The 26,336-nt window shown below is 38.6% G+C and overlaps 1 protein-coding gene across 2 annotated transcripts in view; it reads left to right on the top strand.

Annotated features, from left to right (window-relative positions):
- Window positions 1–26,336, top strand: part of LOC147322264 (cadherin-18) — a 194,028-nt gene that overhangs the window by 87,638 nt on the left and 80,054 nt on the right. The window contains exon 1 of one of the 2 annotated variants that reach the window (XM_086306744.1): window positions 9,661–9,855. The exons of the other annotated variant lie outside the window; for it this stretch is intronic. The gene's annotated coding sequence lies outside the window, so the exon portion shown is untranslated. Of the gene's footprint in view, window positions 1–9,660; window positions 9,856–26,336 lie in introns of those variants that run through there. 2 annotated transcript variants of the gene reach the window in all.

Raw genomic sequence — 26,336 nt, 5'->3', positions numbered from 1 at the left:
AAGGAGCACACTGTAATCTCAGAGTATCGTTAAAAGCTCTTCCCCGTTTAGCCCCCCTGGCAAAATGATTTACTGACACGTCATTAAAAACCCGTCAGGGAAATAGACATCATGCAGAGAAATGGCCCTGCAGATCGATACCCAAGTAACCTCTGAAGCAATGTGTAGCTTGTCATAAGGAAGAAGCATTCGTGTTTACAGTTTCATACTCATAATTTCAAGGAAGTTATTTAGGCCTTCATTATTGAACCATCGTTGAAATCATTCACTTCTTGTCACCTTCATACAGGTTTACTGGCTATTTGCTACTCTTTGATGAAACTTTACATTTTACCATATTGTGAACTTCATACACTTTTTTAAAACTTGAACCTGGTGTATTTTATGTCATAATAAACATTTGATCCCTTAAACACATGCAGTCTTAAATAGAATCAGGAAGTTGTCACCTAATAGCTTAAAGTGGAGTTTAGAGGGAGAAAATAATTAATCAGCTATAATTTAAGTGCTGGTTACCACAAGCAATTATAACTTTATGGACAGTAACCAGTGACTGAAGTTTCTGAGAAACCAGAATGTATGGATTGCTTTATATCAGTCTGCCAGAATAACATGTCCTCATCTCACTTATTCCACCAAAGATTTTACAATACTTTCAAGTGAACTGGAATCCTGGCCTCCTTAATGACTGAAGAGTAGAGAAGTAGTAATTCTGTCACACTATTCATAGCGATGCAACATTCGACCATTCATGGAAACGATCAACAATACTGACAAAGTGCTGCAGACCATATAAATGTTAACTATAAGTACTGGTTGCATGTCCGTAGCCTCCTAAATTCAGTATAAACTGGATATAAACTCCCTTATTCCAGATTGTGAGGTATAGTCAATGATCAAAATGCAATGAGAGACAATTTTTGCATTGTCAGCTTTTTGTATGATCATGAATTCATTTTTTACTTAGCTTCAATCTGGATCAGTATTAATGGACAGAATACTACCTCATTCTGAAACAAATCATAAAAAAGGAGCAGGAAAGGAGTTACACTCATAAGGAATTATAGTCTCCAGCAGGAAAATACACAAAACATTTATTGTTTTTCACAGTAAGAGCACATTAGGGGTGAACTAAGCTGTGCATTTTAACTGCATCTGCTTGATATTGTAGTTTCAAAACAGCAGATATCAGCTGCCACATTGTTACAGATTCTAGTGTAAGTGCATTAACCATTCTCTTTTCCTGAGTGTTTATCAATTCTCCTTTGCAACTTTCCTCGACATCATGATGGTTTCCACCAAGGTCTAGGAAAATCAATTAGGAAAAGGAGATAGGAGGCAGTATTTCTGGGTATTTCACCTTACCCAAACATTCAAAGTAAAACAAGGAGTAACCCCAACTGACACAGAGACATGGCATTTAACACTAAAGATGACGACAAAGACTGGGGAAAACATGAGGCAGGAAAACTAGAGGCACAAGGAAAGTAACCAAACTTAAAGTCAAACCAAAACACAAGACTAACAATACAAAATCTCAGGAGCATTATTTTGTGTTTGCCAGACACATGAGTTGAAAGTCAGAGGTTTTTGTTTTGTACAGAACAGAGCAGACATCAGTGACAAAAGTGACACAGTAATTAAGTAAAAGGAGGAGATTGGATGGAGGTGGGTTGCAAAGAGGTTTGCATATGTGCAGCAACTGTAAAGTGACCAAAGCAACTTAAATATCTCACACTATTTGGAATTTGCCAATTGGACACAAGGAATTGTGGCTTGGCACTCAGACTAGCTGATGTCAACAATGTGGTTTGCCTGATATAACATTACAAACGATTCTCTTCTAAACCTAATCCAGAAAAATCAGCTATAACGTCTACAAGTGATGCATATATTACACGGCAGAGTCAACAAAGGCTTTTAAAATTAGTTGTGTATTAATATTTAATCTGTAGGAGACAGCCCTGACTACCTGTACTGATATTGCTGCAAAGCATTGCCAGTGGTTATAAATACAATTCTTAAACTTAAAATAATTGGGATGATATTTTGCAACTAACTAAAACCAGAAAGCTGCATGCTCTAATTTTTTTAGAAACACAAACAGCAATAATTTAGGACGACATATGAAGGACCAAAAGTAACACCAGGATTATGATTTAAACCAGCTACTTGTACTGCACAAATGCCTGTGAAAGTGTAAAATACAGCCTGAACATCTGGCAGTAATGGAAAAGTCAGATCCTCATGAAGTGTGAGAGGGTTTTTTTGTTTTTTTTTTGGTTTAAGTGCTAAGACTAAAAACACCTGCCTGCCGTTTCAAGGAGAGTCATTACTTTGTTTAATATACTGAGCACATCCTTTTTAGAATGTTTTTGAAGCTGTATGCCAACTCTGGATCCAGACCAGAAACACAGTTGTCTTGGCAGGAAGAACTAGGCTTGGATGATAGATGAAGCTGGAGGCAGTGTGCTGAGGAACCGATGCCTTCGAGACCCCTGTCTCTCCATGTCCACTTCCTTCTGTCTCTCATCTTGCTGTTCTCCTCCTCGTCTCTGACGCCTAATCTGTCTCCTCAGCAAGCACACTCTGGTTTACAGAACCCCGTGATGCATCAGCCTCCATTCTCTTCATGTCTCCTCTGTGGCCTAATTGATGGCAGAACACTAACAAGTTGCCCTCCCTCAATCTCTCCAACGTATCCTGCTCTTGAAGGGCCTCTCTCTCCCCCACTCCTGTACTCATCCTCCACCCCCACTCTCCCATTTCACCGCTGTGTTCATTATTCATTAAGTTTCCCTTTGGATCCAGAGAGAGCAATAGCATAGCTGGATTCATAGGCGAACTCAACAGCTGGCCCAAGGGTAGCTGAGTGATGTGAATGTGTGTGTGCAGAAGAGAGCAGTAAAGAGTGGTTGACTGATAGAAAGGAAAGAGTGAAAGTCAAATAATGCAGAGCACCGTGCTGAAAAAGAGTTTCCAAACAGTGTAATTGGCCTCTGAACCCATGAAACACAGTGCAGCCAAGCTGAGAAGTGCTGGTTATAGGAGATGATTGTATTTTGAAACTAAAAAAGGACTGTCGTTAAGGTAAGAGGCGGAATGCACTCATGGACTCGGGATAAAAAGCAGACTTATTTTGTGTGTTGTTTTAGCAGAACAGTTCTATAGAATATCAGTATAATTTCAAGACATATTGTTTGCCGTTTGCCCTAGTAATCATTAAACAACTGGACTTCCTGGTGTTTCCTACACTGAATAACTGCAATGCCCTTAGAGTTTTTCATCTGTTTGGTTTTTTCTTGTTCGTCTAATGGCTCTTTTTTGCCTTTGTCTCCAGTTCACCCTGTCAGTGTTCATTGTTTTGTTTTTGTTTTAGTCTGAAGTCACCTCATGCTTTATTTTAGTATTCAATTTATTTGGTGTCTCTTTGTTTTCTTCCTTTCGCCCTAATCATTTCCACTTGTGGCTCATTTCCTGTCAGCTCCCCATACAGTGCCAAGTGTTTCTTGTCAGTTGTGTCGCTGCTGTGAACCTGTCTCAGCTTTATTTCCCATGTTCTTGGTCACCTATTGGATTCACTCTTGTTTACATTTTGGATTATTCTTTGTTGGACTCATCTGTTAATTGCTGGGTATTCGCTATGTTTCATTTATTGCCCCATTGTACCAATGTTACCTCCAACAGATTCATGAAAGAACACTTTTGTTCCTTGTATTCTGCCTCTGTTAGTTTTTTTGTTTGCATTTAGATCCTATTTTTCTTCTGAAGTGAAATGCTAAATCAGGACAAAGTTGTAGTACATCATTATTATTAATGATATCATCACTGCACCATCAACTCATCATTAAAAATGATAATAATGAATGGCATATACATAAATCAAAAAATAAAATAAACAAAAGAACAAAAACTTGTGTATGGCAATGCATAAAAATACTAGGGAGCTACACAGCTGGCAACAAAGACATATATTAAATAACTAAAGCAAGATGCACAAGAAAAGTGACTCTCAAAATTAAACGGAAAGTCAAGCGACAGAACTCAGGATAGTGGGAAATAGTGAGAAAGCTTGAAAGAAACACCTGCAGTAGAGGATGCCAACAGGATGCACAGCAAGCTAGAAGAATAAAAGAATAATTAAGGACATGGCAGAGTATAATTTTACATGGTTAACTTTAAATCAATTTATACTGCCATTTCACTCACCTATTATTATTGTTATTATATTGGAATATTGGAATTCTATGGATTTATGGATTTACTCAGATAATAACATCTAACACATTTAGCTAATTTAATCCATTCTCACTAACAGGCTAAAAGATTGTTTAGTGGTTTACTTTTGTGTACTGGGGATTAGAGAATTAATATTTGACCAGCTGTTGAATATATTAAAAATAAGTTTTGCATATTCTGTGACGCTGTTTGTTCATGCTGTGAGTCTGTGCATTTATTCTTGGGTCAAGTTGTGGCCAGACAAACAACATCTAAAAGCCCCAAGGGACAGACACTGTGACAGCCTGACAGTGACATGAGATGTGCTGACACTTGAGTAGGAAAGTTTTTCTTTATAGAATAGCCTTTATTGTCATTGTACAACGAAATTGGAGTGCCACTCCCTTGGTGCAAGTTTCAATAATAAATATAAATGTAAAATATAAAAAGTACAAAAAAACAATCGTAAGTACTCAAACAATAGTATGTACAATATATACAGGATAGCAGCATTAATATAATGACAGTATGAATAGCAGCATAATATAATGACAGTGACGGTATGGAATAGGTTCAATTGTTTTTGTGCTTATTTACTACGGTGATAGCTCTGGGAAAGAAGCTATCCCTGAATCTGTTTGTCCTGGTTTTATGTGACCTGTACCGTCGGCCTGACGGTAATAGTTCAAACAGTTGGTTGCTGGGGTGAGAGTGGTCCTTGATGATATTGCCAGCTCTGCTGAGGTACCGAGAGTTTGCAGTGACCTCCAGGCTGGGCAGAGAGCATGGATATTATGGATGCACATGTGGCTGAAGATGCAGCTTCAAATTTCATAGAGCATTGTAAAGCAATACAAGGACAGATTCAAAATAAAACAAACCTTTATTCAGTGGCTCAGTACATTACATATGCACAGCAAGGCCAGAACTGACCAATACATTTCTGTTTTTTCACAAAGGAATCTATTCTGTACAGAAAAATTAAAATTCAGTTGGTATGAATACATGGGACAGCTGGACTCAGTTCATGGATCTTAATTTATCATAAATGTTGTTTTTGTTTGATAAGCTACATAAATGACTTATAAGTCAATGTTAAGTATTAAAAACACACCTACATAATTTAAAATATCAACCAGTGTTGTGTCTACATAAAAACAACTTGGCAAATTACCTGTTTTAAACTGCTTTTAGGGCACTTTATTGCTAGCAGCATGTCACAAAAATCACATAATTTGTTCCCATTTCTTTAGCTGAATCAATGAAAAATGCCAATGATAACACAATTTGATAGGCACTAAAAAGGTGATTTAGAAACAGCTTTTAAGGAGGAACAGAAAGCGTGTAGCGTGTCCTGAAAAAAGTCACATCCTTAAGAAATATCTAATAAATCCAACAAAGACCTGACACGAGGTCTTAGAAATGCATCCTTTGGCCCTTCAATTGAACCTGTTCACTGAAACCTTGTTAGAAATGGTTTCAGTGGAAGGATGGTTGTCAAGAAGCCATTCTTAGAGAAGGGGAAAAGTAAGAAAGCAACGAGTTATTACTCAAGAACTGGACTGAAAAAAGTGGTAACTGGTCTTATGAAGTGAAGAGACCAAATGTTGTTAATATATTTGGAGGAGGTTGAAAGATGTACAACAGAACAAGAAGCTGATTGTACTGTAGCTCATTAAACTACTGCATCCTAGCATTTTCCTAGCAAAAGATGGCCCAAGACTTTTGCACAAAGTGTGGAAAACCACACTCCTTATGCCTGGAGTCTATATTTGTAACAATGAGGTTAATGTGTAAAACTTTTGAGTGCTTAAAGACACTGCAGACAACAGTTTGCTGGAGCAGAAACTAATGTATATAGTAAACCCAGGAGGGATATATGTTTTCATTTCTTTGAGACATAAAAGATAAGCTAGTAGAAGAAATTTCAAATTTTGAAATCTATACATTTTCGTCTTAGAAAATGCCAGAGAAGCAAATTAAACTTTATAAATCTTCACCATGTTTTACTTGAATACCACTGCTTAGATGTTGACCTCACTCCCTCAAGCCTTCTGAACTCACCGGAGTTATTGCTAGCCATGCTTCGCTTATGGCACTATTGAGATTCTGGAGGATGAAAGTGCTCAACTCCTAGTGGTTCAGAAATCTCAACCAGAGAATCTAACGGATGCTACATGTTTTTAACGAGTGCTCCATTTTAAAGCTAAGTATGTTTGATTGGGTTGAAAGCTTTTGAAATATTATATCACATATAAATGGGTTTTTTTCCCCATCAGAAAATTTTTTATGAGGAAAAAAAAAAATCAGAAACAGACCCTCCTGCTAGCACTGCACTGGGCAAAGATCAACCTCAGAAGTGTAGCTTTTATCCCTCCAAATCGCAGACCAATTATTTGGTCAGGCATGTTCGTAATAATAATAATAATAATAATAATAATAATAATAATAATAATAATAATAATAATAATAATTATTATTATTATTATTATTATTATTGTAGCCTACAGAAACAGTTTTGCAATATAAAAAATTATATTATAGTCTTGTGTTGCATGGAAGCTTTACAGTGTATCACTACCAGTTGTTTGGCATTATTAATCTGTTAAGTTTAAATTTAGCACTGAGTTGAATCCCTGTAGAAACTTTGTCATTGTGGGCGACATCGCTGTTTGCATTTATATTTTGGTGCTGGCGTGTCAGCTTTGCACGAGTGAAACTGAACTGTTTATGTTGGATTTTGAGCTAAGATATCATAAGCTAAAGAAAAGAAACAACTTCAGAGCCAAGTGAGTCAATGCATGTATAGTCAGGGCCATGAAAACAAAAAAGCAAAACAAAAAATGTCTACATTGATAAAATACAAGGTACTGAATTAGCATAATGTGAAACATAAATACAATTACAGTCTATTTTGTTTTCTTTCACAAAGACATTATCCATATGTCAATCAATATACTGTGTTTACATCTCATATTACTTCCAAGCATACTTGTTACAGTTGCGGCATAGGACACGCCAGAGCAACAGTGTAGATTTAATGCAGCACTATAAATCAAGCATTAATTTAGTGTTACTGGTGCAATCTTACATTTTATTGATATAATAAAGTACTACACATCTATATGCGTAAAAACATCATCCCTCATGCTAAACTGGGACTCAACTTGCATGCCATCACCTGTGTACCTTGTTTGATGAATTCTGGCAAGATATCAACTTAAATCAGCTTCTCTCATGATTCTCCTACTATTTGCAACTCACAGTTATAACACAGCTGATGAAATACTGCTTCTGAAATTTTTAACACCCCCCCCCCCGAAGATGAGCACTGGCCAGACATTCTCATTTGCTACAGAAATCTTGACAATGGTAGCTATTTGCTGGCTGAACCTTCATAATTTTGTCAGCCATACAAAACACTGGAAATCCCATTTTCACAACAATCACATTCAAAACTCAACATGACAAACAACCAATACATCACAACTAAATTAGCAGTTTGAACTTAAACACACACATTCATGTGAGTCTTTTTGCCGGCCAGTACAATATATGACATTTTATGCCTACTTTTCTGCTTTTTTATTTCTTTATGTTGATGATAAATCATGTCTGGGCTTGAGCAACTGAGTTACACTGAGGTCTGATTTAACTATAAGAATTTCTGTTATGCTGTAATTTATGACTGAACTGTAGCTTGCTGTTTATAATTTTCCCCCTCGAGGGCATCAGCATTTACTTTCTTCTACTGTCCATTTATGTGGTTTAATGCTTTTGTTTACTATTCATTTCAATGCTTTGAGTCAGAATTGCTAACAGTAATGTGCTATGAATTCATAAATCTTAATCACAAACTTTTGATTTAAAAAATATATTTTTTTATTTTAACAATTGGAAAATTCAGTGTGGGAAGGGTAAAAGAAAACAAAGACAATTTGGAACTGAATTAGTTTTAAACACTTAAAATGAGAACTTAATATTAAGTCTGTTGCTCCCACTGTTCTAAACACCAATTTGATTTATAGTCTCTTGTGCTTTTAAAATGAAACTCTAGCTTCAAGTGAAAAACAGACTAGAACACATACACTCACCAACCACTTTATTAGGTATACCTGTTCAGGTGCTCGTTAATGGAAATATCTAATCATATGGTATGGAGTCATGATAACCTGCTGTAATTCAATCCAAACACCAGGATGGGGGAAAAAGGTGATTTAAGTGAATTTGAATGTGGCATGGTGGTTGATGCCAGATGGGCTGGTCTGAGGATTTTAGAATCTGCAGGTCTACTGGGATTTTCCCCACACAACCATCTCTAGGGTTTACAAAGAATGGTCCAAAACAGACAAAGTATCCAGTGAGTGACAGTTCTCTAGGAGAAAATGCCTTGCTGATACCAGAGGTCTGAGGAGAAAGACACAGACTGTTTTGAGCTAACGGGAAGGTAACAGTAGCTCAAATCCTTTATCCAACCAGCTTCTGCATTCAGAGATGCTCTTCAGCATAACACATTCAACTTGAAACAGATGGGCTACGGCAGCAGAAGACCACACTAAGTGCTACTCCGGTGAGCTAAGCAGAGAAAACTGCACAATTCAACCAGGCTCATTACGACTAGACGACAGAAAAATTGTTAAACACCATCATGTCTGATAAGTTTCAATTTCTGCTGTAACATTCGAATGCTACAGTCAGAATTTGGTGTAAACAACATGAAAGTATGGCTCCATCCTGCCTTGTATCAATGATTCAGGCTACTGCTGGTGGTGGTGTTGCAATGCTGTATATGCCACAAATAACTAAGGCACTTCTGAAGGCAAAAGAAGGGTCCAATCCAGTGGTAGCAAGGTGTAATTAATGAAATGTTCAATGGAAGTAACTTTTTTAGATGATTTGCACATGAACATAATAATAATGATATTTAGAAAACGGTAAAACACCCTTAGTAACTTTTTAAAGCCTTTAAACTTTCAATTTGCCATTTTTTTTCCAGTTTCAAGTACACCCCTTCTCTTGCCATGAAGTAGTGTTCGTTGTGTTCTGTATTCTGCTGGGACGCTCTAGGAAGGTAGGCTGTGTCTGGTGCTCTGTGTGTGTGTGTATGTGTGAGTGTGTAAGAAAATGAGAATGGGATAACGTATCGCTTCCTGATCACTATCTTACATAATCACGTGTTAACAGAGAAAGACAGGAGAAGAGGAAGAGAGGGAGATAATGGAGAGAGGTGGGGGAGCGGAGGGGGGAGAGGGGGGGGGGGGGGGGCGCTGCGAGGCGAGTTTCAGAGCCGTGGATTGATCTGAAAACCGACCAATCCCGCGCCTTCCTCGACTTGAGCCGCCTCAGTAACCGGGCACGATTGGAGGATTCATTGGCGGAGAGATGCGCACACACGCACCGACTCGGCTCTCGTCCGGTCGCTCGCACATACGCGCACACGCACACGGGAAGGAAGGGAGAGTGTCGGCTCTCTGCAAGCCGCGCTGTGAAGCTTTGCCCTGGAGAGGATGACAGTGGTAGAGGAAGGGAATTGAAAGAGACGCAGAAAAGCAGAGGATGGGGAAAAAACTCAAACGCGAGCATTCTTTTCGCCCTTAATCAGCTGTCATGTGGGTTCAGGGGGGTGCGCGTGGACAGGTAAGAGAAAAATAAGTTTGTCTGGCTTTTTTCGCTGTCTAACCTATTTTAAGTTGCCATTTGTATGTGTGCGTTTAACTCTCGGTGGCGTGCTTGTGCCTCCGCGTATACGCTGCTGTGCTTCATAGACCTGGTAAATAAATTGCCTGGGGGTCTTGCGCGTGTGAGTACGCGCTTCTAAGCCGAGTTTGACCGTGCGCACGTTTGCGTCTTCACCCCGCATGAAATTGAGCATTAGGCGGAAAGAAACGGACATAAGAAGGTGGGGGGAAAAAAGTAAAAGAGTGCGCACACGTCATTTTTTGGGGTTATCAGAAGTGTATTTGGCTCTGAGGCGTTTCGGTCTTTTCTCCCGGGGTGTTGTTTCACACATCGGCTCGGTGGAGTTATGAATGATGGACAGGCTGCTCTAACAGAGTGGGAGTTGGAGGCTATCCGATACCTCTGATGTGTGTGCCGCACCAGTGTAGCCAGACTGAATTTTACGCGCACTGCAGGAAACAAGAGTCCACTCATTGACTGCAGCTTCTCTAAGTAGAGCTTTCTCTCTCCGCACCAGACCCCGTCTCTCTGTAGGGAGACAGAAATAAAGGCGCATTTAGAGTGAATGCCTCAGTTATCTGAATTCTGGGAGATGCTTTGACAGTCGTGTGTGTGTGTGTGTGTGTGTGTGTGTGTGTGTGTGTGTGTGTGTGTGTGTGTGTGTAAAAATGTAAAAATGCCTAAGGCAAGTGTCAGTTGTTTAGCTGTCCCTGTTAATGTTGCGTTGATTGGCTCCTGGTAAGCACAGGGTGGATTGTATAGCTGCCAGTCTTGCGCTGCATCTTTCAGGGATCCTCACCTCTTTGATGTGTTTGCAAATGTTTGAGAAAAAAGATGCCAAGTGTCGTGCAATTCAGTGGCATGTTTTGGGCTGCAGTGTCTGGGAAAAGGATGATATTTGCTTCATAGCTGAATACTGAATGGCTTTATTAGAAACCATCTGGTTGTTACTGTTGGAGTTCTGACATTGATGTAGACAGAAATGCAAATCCTGTTTCTTATGAAAAAAGGTTCTGTGTACGAATGTTCCTTTTCTTTATTTGGGGCCCTGGGAATACTCAGTGGATACTATTCCAATTGCCAATTTAGATATAATTAGAGGAAAAACAACTTTATTTTAGTAGTTTAGTATCAGTTAATTTGTCAAACATTTGCCAGATACTTGGCCAAGGGTTTAGTTGATAGGATGGTGAAAGATGACTTAAAATGGCCATAAGAGTATTCCATGGAGCAAAAATCACTAAAGGCCCACATTTGGAAAGCTTTTACCAACACTCACTTCGTACTTCTGCATTATAGGTGGCTCCAATAATTAATCAATCAAACATCATTGATTAGTTTCAGAGCCAGACTGAAGACCAGTAGTTTGGTGACAACAGTGACCATCTGTATGTAAAAGGCATCACATACTTGCATTCATTTCATGAAGGAAAGGCCCTCTGCAGAACTGTGCTACAAATTGCCAGTCTTATCTTTCTGTGTTTGCCTGGATAAGCCATTATCGCCTATTTTTCGAATATTTTTCAGAAGATGTTACAGGAGCACCACACGATTACTGACCTAAGCTTTGAATTAATTATCACAGCCTTTAAAGTCCAGTTATAATGATAGCAGGAACATAACACAGCAAGTGTTAACTTTATCATCATTTCTATGCATGTTGTTGAAGCAAAACTGAGGCAGCTGACTGGGTTCTAAAGAGGCCTTAAGAGTTGGTGCTTGAATCTGAAATGTACTGGTCATCTGCCCAATTTAATCTGGCAAGTGGAAGAGTCTGGAATAGCATGGCAACATATGCAAAACATAACCCACCAGCTGCACTAGCAAAAATAAAATACCTAAAAAAATAAGAGCTAAAGAGGAGCAGATAGACTGACTTCGCAGTTTTAGGTGATCAGCCTCAGTTTCATGTTCATCTGAGTAAGATGTGTTAAATCTATGATGTTGACATGAACCTGCACACACCTATATTTTTTTTTACCTGGTAACATGGCCCAGATAGTAAGTTTTACAAATTATAATGAACTTCTGTGAAATAATGAGTGAATGATTGGAGTTAAATTCATTTTCTAAAAACGTGCACACACACACACATGAGCAAATCATGTAATTCCAGCATTTAACAGACCAGATGATCATGTAGGATGCATCTATCCAATAAGATGGAGTGGCACATTAGAGATCATTACCTGCCTGGTAATAATCCAAGGTGAAATGCAGATGTACTAAAGTAGCCTGACTTGACTTCATTAGACACTCTTGGTTGATATGGAAGATTTTTATTTTCTCCAAAGTGTCCAGAGCTAATTGCACCATTCAGTCAAATTTGATTTTAAGCAAGCTGCATTTAAAATCATCTGTAAGTGTTTGAATATCACGCTGTGTATAATGCATATGGTTCATAGTGTGATAAATGCATCAAGGCCAAAGTGAACATGTTAATCACTGAAATCCTTGTTTGATGCGAGTTATGCAAACATTACCATAAAGTCAAGTGTCAACTGAAGTGTGAAAAATTTAGCAATTATCAGTCAATTATCAGTGTGTTTGTAACAGAGCAGGCATCTTAAACACTCAGCATGGCAGCTACAAAATAACAGTTTGTCAAACTAGGTGCAATTTCAGAGAAGGCATTCAAATTATAGGAAAGCTACACTCAGCTACCCCCTGCTAGCCACAAAAAAAACTGTGCCAAAGAACTCTGAAAGGCAATGTTTTGATCGTTTCTTTGATAAGTTTGTCTAACTGAACACCAAGGTTCTGTCATATCTCTAGGAGACTAGACAGCAATAAGAACAGTGGATTGTTATTGCTCCAACAGCACATTCAAAAAGGTCATTTAAAAGATGAATCATGCCTCCAAACAATCTCTTCCCAGAGAGCAAAGGTGGTCATACTCGCCCTATGTGTGCTCAATAGCACATAAAACATAAGAACATAATTCAAGGAAGAATAATAGATTCGGAAAAGCAAGTGTTGACGAGTCTTGTCAGCACTGCAATCTTCTTCTAAATCCAGGATGGTGAAATAATCCCCTGCTTGTAATGCAGCAGTGTGACTGTATTGTGTGGCTTGCAGTGTTAAATGATGTATGGGATTTTGTTGTTAAACTTCTGCGACATGACACCTTGTTGGGAATGTATTCATACACGCAAAAATGAGTTCTCAAATTGAGAGTTAATCATGCACTAAACACTGTATTTTAAATTCCCGGCAGGGGCAGCAGTCATTAATTTGAAACAAGTAAGAAAAAAAAAGAAAGAAATAGCTAATTTGAACAGCTGATGGAGGGAGAAAAAGCAGCCCTAATAAAAATTAAGGAACTGAGAGAATCCAGGGGACACCTTTACCAGGATATAATTGAAAATGATTGTTGCAAATGAGGTGCAGAACAAAGTTAAAAAATAAAATAAAATATAGACATCTTTCAAGCTGAATTGTAACCCATTCTGGTTTCATCACTGCTTTTTTAGTAAAATAGTTTTAAGATTTGTAGAAAATCATTTAAATGGGGTGAAGTCTGTTGGATTCACTGATATCATACTGTTTGGAGTTCATATTTTATCACATATTCCTGATATTTTGGTATATAATCCATTGTCCTATGGTAGGTGCCTACTGTACACTTGTTAACCAGTTTAGTTAATCAGGATCGGTGCTTACTATCATCCATTGTGAGATAGTTATAAGATAGTCATTAGCATTCCTTAACAGGCACCTTTTGCTAAAGTTTCTGTGCTCTCCTGTTCACGCTATTAAAGTTGCAATTATGGACAGTTAGTTGATCAGGTCTTGGCCCACACTGCTTAACTGATACGTGGCAGTGGCTCAGATCAAATAATCCTGGAGGAGCCTTGGTCTTCCTTTTCTTAGAAGAAAGGCAAAGAAAAATCAGTGATTCAGCAAAACCCAATAACACAAAGCTGGCTCATTAATACCCACCAGTAAGAGCCTGAATCATTTCTTCTACTTTTAACTCGCCATTTCAGGTCAGTTGGCATCTAGCGTTTCCTATATTTTGATTTAGGGTTCCACTGCTTACAGTGGAACTCCGAGCAGTCTGCATCACCCTGACATTATTGCACTATGGGTGTCTTCTGTATGGGGGAGAGCAACATTAGAATGATTCATCTCCTACTCTCACTGTCAGTGACGAAAGAGCAGTAAAGCATTTCCTTATAGAGCACTCACCACTATAAATGGAAGTGTGATCATTGGCAAGCCTGTAGGCCATTGCTTTGTGGTTTCTCAGTAACACAAAGTGAATGATAAACCTGTTCCTATTTGGCTAAAGAATGAATCCATAACCAGAGTTTTTCGTTGAACGATTTTGGAGGCATTCTTTTGGCTTCTTTTAAACTTTAGGATCCTTAAAATGACTCGTCCAATCTTAACAGGAGCCCCGTCTTCTCCCCGTCTCCAGCATCTGCTAACTTTCAGCAGACAAAAGCCCCAGCTCACAGCTCTCTAAGCACTGAAAAATGCCTTTTAAGGATTTAGTTGAAACACTGGTCTCTTGTACAGGAGACAGGCTTTGTGTTCTGTCAGAATGAGTATAGTGCCATTAAGGAGAATTACATAAAAACAATGCATCTAAAAATCAGTTTTTGCACAATGCTTTATTTAAATGAAGACAAAAGTGTATGAAGTGAAATATAAATGAATGAAAATATAGGTGTCCTGTAAAAGAGAGAAAAAAGGAAAGTATATGAGAGCATTTTGTCTGAATATTTGTTCAGTGTTTTATTGGAAGAATGACTTTGCCAGCCATGAAAACAGAGCCATTTGATTGCCAATGTGCTGCATGAATACTTAATGTACTATTAGAGGGGTTGGATTTCCATTTCACATTTGTTAGGGTTTGTTCAGAGACTTTCCTTTTTTTTTCCTTTTATTACATAGCTCTTACGGGTGAACTGTCATTATGTAATCACTGTGCATTTGTGACTGGGATCCTGAAGGCTGCCTCACAGTATTTTATTTTCTTCTTTGCTTGAGTGTGTTGTGGATACGCCTTTTTGGTCACACTCACCATATTCACCTGGTTACATCTTTTATTATACGTAGTCCCAAGTACAAAAATTAATAATGTGGCTGATATTTAGCATTATGCTCAAGAACAGTTCAACACTGTTTATGCACATTTATTCATTTCATTATATCCAAAATGGGATTAAACCTCCGGTGAACGAAACACATTCTTTTCATTAACAGGAGACATCTGAAGACATATTGTGTTTTTTAGCGTTAATAGGACTTTAAAGAATACAGTCCATCTACAGTAGTGTGTAAAAGTCTGGAGTCAATCCACATTTCTTCATATGTTTCTACAAGGCACTCAGACTTCCTGGTAATTTTTAAAGTTGTCTTCCGCAATAGATCTTCAGGCTTTCTGAAGGTCGAAAGATTTTTTTAGTTTGTTGAACCACTTAACATCGGCTTATGACTCATTCAAGCACAAACGAGGCTCAAGAAATGGCTCAAGAAATAAACCAGTGTTGTGTCTACACATAGCAGACAGTTTAGCAAAGAACCCATTTTAAGTTGCAACTTTAGGAAAATGTGTTGAAAATGGAAACAAATTATATGGTTTTGTGACAGGCTGCTAGTAACAAAGATAACAGTTTCACAGGAATAAAATTTTCTGCACCAACAAGTGGAATACCTAAAGAGCTATTAGTTGAAAATTTAGCATCTCTCAGCATGGTGTGTGTCACAGTCTGTTCTTAAAAGATTTGAGGAGTGGACAAATGGAGAACCAGTGAACAGAATTTGAAAGTCATCTCCTTAAGAAACAGGGAAAAGAAATCCAGCAAAGACTTGAAATGAGACCTGAGAGATGCATCTGGAACTTCAGTGTATCCATCTGCTGTTTGTGGAAACCTCATCAGAATTGGGTTGATCTGATATCCTCGTGTGATATCCTTGTTCCCAGATCATCATACTAAATGTTGTTCCAGGATCAACATTGCAAGTGACCAATCAGAATGTTGTGACGTCATACTTTTGTGACTTCGGGAAAAACCGGCGTAAAACAAAAAACTGTACTAAAGCTGCGTGAAACTGCCTCTGTCCGCCGATCAACGGACCCTGACCCTCAGGTGGAAGTAACAACTCAGGGTAAATACCTCAGGGTCCTGTTCATGAGCATACAGGGGAAGAGTAGGCTGAAAGATTGACAGATGGATCTGTGCAGTTTGTAGTAATGTAGATAATGTACTTTTGTTCTGTTGAAAGGAGAGCGATGCCAAGAGGCAAAAACTGATGATTTATCTACATTTCTACCCATGACCCCATCGCCACGAGCTATGAGTGACCAAAACAAAAAGATTATAGATATCAGCCCCTGTTGACAGACTGATATCATAAAATCAATGTTTTTGTATTACCAGTATGCACTTTTGTTCTTTTGTGTATTTTTAACAATGTATAAAACCCTAACTGTGACCTAAATCATAGTTCTAACCTTGTTGTTTCATTTACAACCATGAAATTAGAAATGCATCAATATGTCGTGTAAAGAGGAGTATTATTATTAGTAGTACTATGTTGACTGCCTTCAGCCTTTAATCAAATAAGATTGCATTTACCAATGTTTAGGTGTTTCGTCACATCCGTTTTACTCTCACTGAGGAAGGAAAAAAAAAAGAAAAACTTTTTTTAGTTTTAGGTAATAAAATGAAATGAGTTGGTACAAAAAGTTTAAAATATGTCAAGTTTACATTTGAAGTCCTTGAAGTGGTGTGCTCCTTATACCTATGATATGTGTTTGAAGGCTGTATGGACTCGTCCTTTAATCAAGGAAGACGAGCTAAATCATTATAGAGGGGCCCAAAGTACAGCTAATGTTCTTCATCACCAAAAAAAAAATAAAAAAAATAAAAAATAAACACAACACAAGCATACCCTGCAAGGTGAGGTGTGTTTGGCATGCCCAACTGGCATGAGACCTCAGATCAGACCCAAGAAACAGAAAAAAGATGTGTCTTAACTGGCTTGGGGACCCTTTTGTGTCTCTAAGGAAGAGCTAGAGGAGATGGCAGGGGAGACTGAACTCTCAGTGGGTCTGCTCTGACTGCACCCCCCAAGACCTAGACTTGAATAAGAGGCAGAAAATGGAGGGATGGCTTGATGGGTGGAATGCAGACTAATTCAGAAGTCATGTAGTGAGCTGACAGAGTCAAGTCGGTAAGTTGTCTGTGTCACAGAGCGGAGAAACCCTGGTGTGTGGTGCTGATAAAACATTAGTGTGCTCTGAGTCTGTCAGACCTGTTCACCCTTCATGTGCATTTCTGGCATGCGAAAGAGATGTTAATTGGGCCATGTCAATGCTTTATGAGAGTGAGAGGGCAAGATGGGGGATGGATAGGGTATCCATACTGATTCACAGGCCTGAGGAACACGAGAGAAGCATAGGAGGCTGTCCAATAGAGTTAGACAACACATGGAATTTTAACACCCCTTGAGTTACTCCTGGTAATTGTTAAAGTTAGAAAATAGTCTAACAAGCTATTGAAACTTCAATTCTACTCCAACATCACCTTTTAGAGGAGTTTAACATTACTGTTCCCACATAGCAAGAATGGTGCCATGCGTGCTCTTTTCCTTATCCTAGTTTAAATTTTAGACTTTGAATTGTATTTATACCCAAGTATTCATACGTAATATTTCTGAAATAACAAAAATATAATTTATCCTGTCACAACACTGACTGTACTGACTCACTGCCATTACTGTTAGTTCTCGAGCCAAGTTGCGTGGCGTGTAATCAGCCTGTAGTTTTAAGACTCATGATTGAACCATCCATTTTGTAACATCTGCCTGCTACCACAGCACAAAGACTGTACGTGTGAGCTTGTAAACTGGCACATGGTTTGACAGTTTGACTTACTCACGCACATTCAATTAATTTCAATGCATGGAGAGACACTTTGTTGCCAAACATGCCAAGAACAAATCTTAAGCTCGATAACCTTGACATCCAGTTGATGTTTGATTATTTTTGTTTTTTTGCATTGCATTTTATTTGTGGCATTGCACCAAGTACCACCAATTTCTCTGTAACGAGCAAACCAAAAAGGCCAATTTGATATTCTTTTGCAAGAATGCATTAAAAACTAAATCCAGAATCTGGAAAATAAAAAGGTTTGTGAGAAACTGACATTTGCTTTTGGAGCATGAGGCAACATTAGACATTTTCAGATTTGTCGACTGGATTATAAATCACGAGAAATCTAATTTGCAATATTTTTGAGTACACAATAAGATCTGAAGACATCAACACGGGGCCTGGGTAAAGTTGATTGTAGCAGTGATAATCTTGTATTACTCAAATCTCCTAGCACAGAATACACTGAACTCTATACATCCATCCATTTTCTTCCACTCATTCCATGCAATTCAGGGCTAGAGAGTATCCCAGCGGTCATAGGGAAAAAAGGTGTGGTACCCCCTGGACAGGTTGCCAGACTATTAAAGACTACAATCAAACCTCCAGCCACTTTAGAGTTGCATAGAGAAGCAGCACAGGCACATGCAAACTCAACATAAAACTGTCCCAGTGGGTATATTTGAACCCAGGATCTTTTTTTGCAATGAGGCAACAGAGCTAACCATCACACCAAGGAGCTAAAGACCATAGTCAGAAATGTATAAAACTCAACAAAAAGGAATGTAGATTGCATCAAGACATGGAAACCTGCATTAAGCCAGGGTGGTGAAAGAAAACGTACCATGTGTCAGGTCTCACTCTAATTACTGAAAAAGTAATTGTTGGAGGAACGATAAACAGAAAACTGAAGGAATCGAAATCTAGGAAACCCCAGTGGTGATTCAGAGAACATAAATCAGATTCTCAAATTCATAATAAATAGGGCTAGATTACGTTAACGATATTACAGTTATTTTAGTTTTTGACAGTCCTGAAAGTTATGTACATATAAAAAAAAAAAATGAAACCTTTACTGCCCTCGTCTGCCCACAGTCCGCTGTACATATACCTCCTTACACGTTTCTATGACTATTCTCTCCTCTCACTGCCTCTGCCGTCTGCATCACCAGCTTATTCTTTATTTGGATGATGAGGTGGCATATTTGTCTGTTGATGCTCCTAACACCCTCCCTGCTAGTCTCTGTGGGCACTTGAAAAGCAGTGCGGCAAGCATCTGCGAAACCCCCAAATCTCTCGCACTTCATCCTCTCATGAGGGAATCTACCTGGCAGCAAGAAAGCAAGCTTATCTGTGTATGAAATGCTAATGTGAATAGCCTCAGCCCTACTTTGTGGATGAGAGCACAGACACCCTCCTTGTTGTAAAACCCACCTGCTCTCTGTGTTTTAGCATGTGTGAAACAGTGAAGCCTGCCAAACTCCAGTAGCTTCAGCTTGAATTTAGACTCCTCAGACATGAAGAGAACCGAGTGCTGTAGGTGATATGAATATGTTTCCAGTCTGAATCCACCTTGTGCCTTTTTCTCTTGTTCTGTTTGACTTGAATCCCAAAAAGCATGGTGTTCATTCAAGTAGTGCTACAATGAGTAGTCAGTTCAATGACCAGCCAATTGGTGGAAAATTATTCAACAAATTCTCTGAGCAATTAGTCATTTATTAATGCAGTATGGCCAATATTTCTTGAACCACCTCCTAGCTATTAAATGTGATCATCAATGCCTTTTTTGTTTGTTTGTTTTGATAAAAAAATAAATTCATCATTTTGAAGATTCATTATAGGATTTATAACATTCATTATTTCAATCTCAAATTCATTTCATCCTTATTTAGTTGACATTGCTATCAAGGAAATATGGATGAAAACAGTGTAGATTTAAAATTCTTCTCAGCCCCCTTTTCCCCTGCATTTGGACTTATAGTGCTGAATTACCACTGAAAACTAATAATGTGTAGGCCTGTCACGATACTAGATACCCAAGAAAATACTCAATACCATTTTTGATACAATGGCATTATTTTTTTAAATAAAAAACTTATTACAAAACAATGAAAGACAACACTAGTTATCTAACAAAAACAGCTGAAAAGGTAATTTAACTGTAAGGTGTATATGATCAGTTTCCTTTAGGCAGTGCAAAGAAACAAAACAAAAACACAAAGAAGACAGTGTTTTTAGGTTGTTTGAGGCCATATTTTTGTTGCTGATCAAAGAGAGATGTTAAAGTAGGCTGCCACTCTTTCTGTGTAGTTACCAGTAGATTTTTCTCACCATCAATCTGGGATTTTAAGAAAAACACAACACTTCTTAAGACATTAATAATCGTGCTATGCTTTAAATTAGAACTGTATCTTAATATTACAGATGGGCAATATTGATGTTGTTTGGTGCCCAGCTCCAGTATTACAGTCATATTTTAATTATCCATAGCTTCTTGTCACTACCTTAATGATAAGTTAGCAGAATATGGCTCTCAGACAACTGCCAATAAACACGTTGTAATAAATATTAATATTTAAAAGAAACAAGTGTGACGGCCAGGTTCACATACATGATACTTTACAGTTTTACATGTTTTAAACCTCAGCGTTGGTGAGATTTGAGCTTTACTGGCCTCTCAAAATTCCTCTTAAAGTGTTACTCAGTGCCGTGAATGTCAACTACTTCAGCTGCTAGTGAGGGAGGCTGTGAGCCTGTCTGCAGTGGCGCTGTGTGAACTACAACACTACTGCTGGTATTGATACTGTTGTAAATTAGTATATAATCAAGTGGCAATATATAGTTTTCTTCCCCTAATCTCTAACGCTACCAAAAGTAAAGAAAAAACAAAGAAACAAAGAACCAAAAAAAGACTGCAGGTGACCTTTGAGCATTTTTCAGTGCAGCTATACAATCTCTTATAGGAATGGAAAAAAACCAGAGTAACAATGAACTGATCATTTCATAGAAAGTGATTAAATAGCGACACAAAATGGTGCGCCTGTTGAACCGCCTCATTTTATGTTTTTCCTTGATTACAAAAAACAAACAAACAAAAAAAGATAAATAATAAGCTCCTACATTTAGGCATTTGGCAGTGTGCTGTAGTCTGTCTGCATAATTTTGATGGACCTCTGCTGGAGTGTTTTGCTGCACTCAAAGTGAAGAGACATGATGATGATGCGAGCTGAAAAACTGTTTTTTCCCTGCAGTGGCCAGCAGATGGGTGCTGTCTACTCCATCCTGGCAATCCTCCTGTATGAGGAGAGCTCAAGAAATCCAACCATTAAACACACAACAGATGGGACATTTTCCATCTTCCGCCCAGCTCTCATTAAGCAGCCAAACAACATATAGTGTGGCTGACGAGTGCAGGCATGTTTTCTAATTTGACACCAAGAAGGGGGAAAAAAAAGTCTGGGAAGGAGTCCTGCTTCACAGATATAATTAAGGTTGTTTAACTTGTCAACATGGGGAGATGAAACCATTAGAGGTTTTGAAGAACTACACGTTTTGTGTGTGTGCTATGGATCATATTGAGAGAAACCTGTAATGTAATGTGGGGCATCTCTGCAGTATTGAATGACAGACTGTGTAAAGCACCAGTTTTAGTTATCTAATACTAGACGTACCATAATAACTTTTTAAGATGGTCAGCGCTATGTGTGAGTAGGTGCTCATAAACATCGGTCATATGGACCTGGTTTGGGTTTAGGCAGTCGGAAGTTGAGCAGAAAAATATCATCTGCAAATTATGCCGGGCGACAGTAATAGCCAAGAGAAGGAGTACAAGTAATTTGTTTTATCACCTGAAAATGAAGCATGTTTTGGAATATGAGGAAAGCCAAAAACTGCGCCTTTCACAAACGCCCAGTCAGTCAGGTGGAAAGAAAAAAGGTGGCCCTACACACTAATAGACTGATATTCTCCAAGCCTTTTCCTAAGGCACATTTTGCACTTTATTTTAAACCATTTAGAATTTTGTGTTTTATCGATATTTTACTTGTATCTTTTTACTCAAAAAGATTTTTGCGCATTTGTCTTCATTTTTATTTGTTATTTAAGAATTTTGTGTCACATTGAAAACAAGAAAAGTTTTGCACAATAAATCTTCTTAAAATGGCATGATATATTGTTCAGTCATTTTGACATACAGAAGAAATAATATATCGCGATATATATCATTACTGCACATGCTTCAAATTTTACTGCAATATGGATTTTAGGCCATATCGCCCTAATGCAGATCATTGGTGGAATAGCGTTGTACGCATGTTTCAGTGTTTACTATTCTTGTTGGGACACTTAGTGTTAACCGGAGTTTGATTGTACATATGTGCAGCTATGCTCACTGTGTTCACTCGAGTGCCAAAGACAAACTTCTGTTAAGGGAGACAACAAAGGCTAATCTAATTCTCGCTCTCATTTTGCCAATCTTCGCTTTGCCAAGTCAAGTGAGAAATGGTGCATTTTAGGCCTGAGGTAATCAAAGCTAAGGGTTAGGACAGATGGTGTTTGGAGGGCTGTTTACTAGAAGGACAAGTTGCTGTTGACTTTGGGAGAAATGGTGGGAGGGGGTGACTGACACACCATCCTGCCTACATGACTCAGTGGGAGTCATTACTGCAATGGGCCTAATTACCTTCAGGCCTAATCTGTGTTTAAAAACCTGCTGCTTATTGCTTTTAATTACCCACAAGTGTTGGAAGAAGATTGAAATGCAAGGCTGGAGCATTTGTCTCTTGTGTTTCTGCATTTGCCATGTGCATGAGAGAGAGAGAATATATGCAGGAATGTTTACAATATGCCACCTTTTCAAGCTTCTCACACCTAGTTGTAGGTACTGTGAAGTTTGGAGTCTCCTGCACTCTGTCGATTGAAGGCTTTTACTTCCCTCATTCTCTGCAGCACAAGTGTTTTTGACAGCCCAGTATTCTCTCTGTTTTTTTTTTTATCCCACAAAATACACATTCATTTAAAATGTTAGTCAGTCAGTCAAGTTAAAACACTCAGCTCGCTCTTTCTTCTTGCCTAAAATAATGAGGGCAGATTCTCACTTCTTTAGATTTTGGTTTGACAAGATGAGGGAAATGTTATCTATAGAACTTACTCATGATTAATATATGATCCCGAGGCTGTTTTGTGCCGACCATCCTTGGGGTATGCAATGTGATCAAAGTTGATTCTTGCAGGTACTGGAATATATGCTCATAGTAACTTGGAGAAGAAAACAGTGAAAGTACACACACACACACACACACACACACACACACACACACACACACACACACATGAAAAAAGTTTGGGAAGTTCTATTAAAAGCAGCAGTGTAGAGCAGTAGGATGTTAGAGCCTTTCCAGTGTACTGTTAATGTTGGTGTTTTGTCTTTAGGGGTCCTGGAATTTTGGGATGTTAGAGAGACAAGTGTGTGATTTGCAATGTGGGTTGCCTGTCTGAACTGCAGGACATATTTCTGGTTTAAAAACTTGCAATATTCTCTTGAGGAAGACCAACACCTGAGCACCACTTGCTGTAACACAAAAACTGTATTATTGTAGGGTAGCTTTCATCTGTAAGAGTCATTTTCTTAAAGCTGTTTGGACCTCTAATGCATCAAGACTGGAAGGGTTTTTTTTGGGAAATCACCACCAACTAAAGCCAGATTGCATCTTAGAAAGCTTATGCCAGAGTTGTAAGATCAGGCATTTGGGTCAATAAACTAACCACTAAAGCAGTCCATTCAGACATGATTTCCTGCATACTCTAATAAGATTTCATTGTGGAAATATTACCGCTTGGGTAAACCTCTGAATTCCTGGCATCTCTCTACAGCCTATTTGTCTCCAATTTCATGGAACCTCCAGGGTTTGCCACACATTCAGAGGATTGCCCTGCTTGTGAAGCTGATCAGACTAATCTCCTTTCTTTCATCAACAATGAGCTGGGTCGAATGACCCAACAGACTCTAGCTAAACAGTGGTTATTTTTAGAACAGGTACAGATCAATCAAATGTGATTTTTACAGTTCTCATAAAAGTAACTTTTCAATTCTGTATTGTAGTAAATAGGTAAATTGTGTTAACAGGGAGTCATTAGACAAATTCCAAACAGCAGGGCGTCTTACCGTTAGTCCTCAGTTACAGAGAACTGAGCAAAGAATAGTTAAAAACTTTGTGAAGAAAAAATGATCCATAAATTGTCTCCGCTTGCCTTTCTGTAAGAGTCACCACACGCCACTGATCTCTATAAATCCAACACTTGCCTCAGGTGTGGTTTTAAGGATAAATATCTCTTATAGTATGTTAAGTTTTACATATTTGTTTTAAATAGGATTGTTTTAGGACAATGACAGGACAAGGAGTCTGACAAAGCAAAGTAGTTAAAGACTTCAAAGGTTTGGCAAATCCTTTGCATTGATTTGCAGCATTGACCAGAACAACAATATAATGAGGACAGATCAGCAGCATTTATTGCTAAAATTTGCTTGCCGAATAACCAAAAAACCCTTTAGGCAGTTAAAATCAGCTGAGAAGCAACATCAGAGAAGAGAATCTCAGATGAAGGTAAGAAATAGTGGTTTTACACCCCCAGGGTCTTTATGGATAAGGCGGAGATGGGCAGGAGGAAGGATGTGCAATAGATGGTCAAAAGGTAAAGTGAAGCACATGGGCAGATAGATTATTGGAAAAGAGAGTGGTGTTGACAGCATGGGAGAACAAAAGTGATGAAGACAACTGAGCAGCAAGATTAGCACCTATGACCAAAAAGATTAGGGACTCCTTATTGACCTTACAGAAGACAGAAGTACAAAACTGTAGCGGGGGGATTTTAAAAGACTAGAACATCATAATTAGAATAATAAACCACTAGAAGATAGATTTATCTATGTTGTCTGGCTGCTTCTATTGTGACACTTGGCAACTAAATTGTTGTCTTTCTCCTCTTTTCAGAAAATGTTTGTTTTTTAAAGAGGAGACTAAATGACTCAACGGACCCATTAGTGAAAAATATGCCATTAAATTGGCTTCTTTTAAGCATCCATTAAAACAAGTTTATTGAGAGCCCTTTCTGAATCAACAGAAACACCAGAAACATAAAATTATGTTCAGGCCTCAGGAACATTTCACAGCAGTGTTTCAGTCTGATTTCACATAATCACGTATTGCTGTGTCACTAATTTTTCTTTGTTGCTTGTTTCCCTGTACTCACTTCAGCCCTCTTGTTTACCTTCTTCAGCTCAGTGTAACATTGCCTGAGACTACAGGCAACAAACAGGCCCTATAAACTGGTGGAAAATGTTTGTATTTCTCTCCTCTGTGAGGTGACAAGTCAAGAGTCTCTTTTGCTGTGGCCGTCGCTCTCTAGCTGGCCCTTTTTGTTCTGAGGATAGAACAGTAGTTCACTGATATGTGTTTTGACCCACCCTGTGTTCTGCTGTCTGGTGTTTGACATAGACAGAAAGCCGATGCTGTGAAATCGAATGCAGTGGGTGAGCTCTCAGCAGGAGGCCAAAACATTAGCTATTAGCAGCAGGCGACAGACGCCTGTTCTCCATCTCTGCCATACTGAATTGAGGTGCATCTCTTCTGCGTTTTCCAACATCTCTTCCACCATATTGGTCCGTCATTTTGTTTTATCTTTCTGCGTTTTAAAGTGTTTCATCTCCTGCAGTGTCATCAGCGGGTGTGATTACGTGCAAAAACGATTGGCTCTGCCGAGGTCTTATTAAATTCAAGTTGTTTACAGGACCAGTCGAGTCACTGCGATTGAGTTTTCCAGTTCCCATGAATAAAAGAGGAGACAGAGATATATTTTTTTAAGTTGTTTGATGTTTAGAGAGAACAAAAGTAGAAGAAAAAGTATGTAAAGATTGAAGTACCACCAATTGTGGGAGAAGTCAAGGTGGCTGATCGTTCTTCCCCATCCCCGAACAACAGGACAGTGATATCAAACACACATCACCATTGGTTTTGGAATGAATAAAACAGGCTAACATTAAGGTTCTTGAATGGCCTTTTCTTGGCCAAATTGGTAGAGTTATTTTAAATTGGTTGGTTTTTTGGCAAGAGGCATACTCATAAGCAGAGTGTTAAAATGTTTGCACTGAAGCACCGCAGCAATTTCCTAATGTTGTAAACCTGCTCAACATTTGGCAATAAACCCCATTCTGATTCTGATTCTGAAAATGTCTTGTCAAAACTAGAAGACAGAAGCTTGTTGATGGGCACCAAAGGCATCTGGTCAAGGTGCAACCTGCTAAGGCAGCGGTCCCCAACCTCCGGGCCTTGGACCGGTACCGGTCCGTGAGTCGTTTGGTACCGGGCCGCAAGAGTTGAGGCCCAGGTCTGAAATGTATGGTTTTCAGGGTTTTTATCGGTTTTCAGGGTTTTTTTGTTATTGTTTTTATTGTTAACTCGGTTTTCCTGAGTCTTTTCACGTGTGTTATGAATAAATCTTTTTTTCGGTACCGGTACTAGTTTTATTTTGTTGTATTTATCCGCGACACCTTAAA

Source organism: Aulonocara sp. 'chitande type north' Nkhata Bay, linkage group LG9 (assembly GCF_057382095.1).
Source record: "Aulonocara sp. 'chitande type north' Nkhata Bay isolate Kocher_YH1m ecotype deep benthic linkage group LG9, A_spYH_male_GT1.1, whole genome shotgun sequence".
Lineage (NCBI taxonomy): Eukaryota > Metazoa > Chordata > Actinopteri > Cichliformes > Cichlidae > Aulonocara > Aulonocara sp. 'chitande type north' Nkhata Bay.
Note: the sequence above shows the minus strand (reverse complement) of the source record. Positions and strands in the feature narration are given on the sequence as shown.